This window comes from Muntiacus reevesi, chromosome 11 (genome assembly GCF_963930625.1).
Source record: "Muntiacus reevesi chromosome 11, mMunRee1.1, whole genome shotgun sequence".
Lineage (NCBI taxonomy): Eukaryota > Metazoa > Chordata > Mammalia > Artiodactyla > Cervidae > Muntiacus > Muntiacus reevesi.
Genome location: NC_089259.1, coordinates 1,057,807 through 1,059,072, shown reverse-complemented (window position 1 = coordinate 1,059,072; position 1,266 = coordinate 1,057,807). Strand labels below are relative to the sequence as shown.

Here is a 1,266-nt window from a genome sequence, read left to right as displayed (position 1 = left end):
TGTCTCATTCAATTCTGGTTTCCTCGGTGTGTATGCCCAGAAGTGGGATTGCTGGGTCATATGGCAGTTGTATTTCCAGTTTTTTAAGGAATCTCCACACTGTTCTCCATAGTGGCTGTACTAGTTTGCATTCCCACCAATCATAAAAGAGGATTCTCTTTTCTACACACCCTCTCCAGTGTTTAATGTTTGTAGACTTTTAGATAGCAGTCATTCTGACTTCAGCAGCACATATGCTAAAGTTGGAATGATACAGAGAAGATTAGCATGGCCCCTGTGCAAGGCTGACACACAAATTCATGAAGCATTCCATATTTTTAAAATGGACCAAAGAACTAAACAGAGATTTCTCCAAAGAAGACATACTTAGGGCTAACAAATGCATGAAAAGATGCTGTATGAGGATGTTTTACTTTTATCTAGCCTGTTTTACTTTTTCTATTTTATATTCAGTGCTCCCATTTCACTTAGTTTATGTTTTCCAGTTTCTCCATTTTCTGATGTTCTTTCTCAAGCCTTTATCAAGTGTAATAGAAAGGCTTACATACATATATGTAAATAATATATATAATATCTATATTTTAGAAAGCTTATGAATTTTTGTCTAACAAAAAGTTTATGGCATTTTTGATTCTACTTGTTTGACTTAGTATGAATAGAACACTAGGTTTCTAATTAAGAAAAATAGATATGTGACAAGCAAGAAAGATTTACTGTGTAGCACAGGGAACTATAGTCAAAGTCTTATAATAACCTATAATGGAAAATAATTATAAAAATAATATGTGTATATGCATAACTGAATCACAAAAAAATGAATTCTACTTTTTGAAATTTAGTAATGTTTCTCTTTTTGCCAGTTTTTCTAAATGTCTATGGAAATCTAATAACAACCTATGAGATACAAACTTTTAAATATGTCTGTATAGGATATAAGATTAATATAAATTTATGTAAATATGAATCTATTATATTTGCATTATTAACAAATCATTCAAGATGCTTCTATTCTTATTTTTTTTCACTTACTAAAATATTCTCAGAGAAATGTTAATATTTCTCACTATGAATATATATTTTTCTTCATTATATTTCTTCTGATTTTTGCTTTATGTATTTTTGTTTATTTGTTGTTAGGTGTCTAATAGTTTATGATGTCTATCTTCTTTGTGAATTGTACCTTTTATTATTAAAAATATTCATCTTTGTTTCATCTAAAAATAAATTAATTAAAAATGTAATTAAAAATTTGCACCTGTTAACAAA

At 28.6% G+C, this 1,266-nt stretch overlaps 1 non-coding gene across 1 annotated transcript; it reads left to right on the top strand.

Annotated features, from left to right (window-relative positions):
* Nucleotides 1–213: 213 nt before the first annotated feature.
* Nucleotides 214–319, top strand: LOC136144583 (U6 spliceosomal RNA). The gene has a single exon (XR_010658601.1). It is a non-coding gene; the product is annotated as a U6 spliceosomal RNA (small nuclear RNA).
* Nucleotides 320–1,266: the final 947 nt, after the last annotated feature.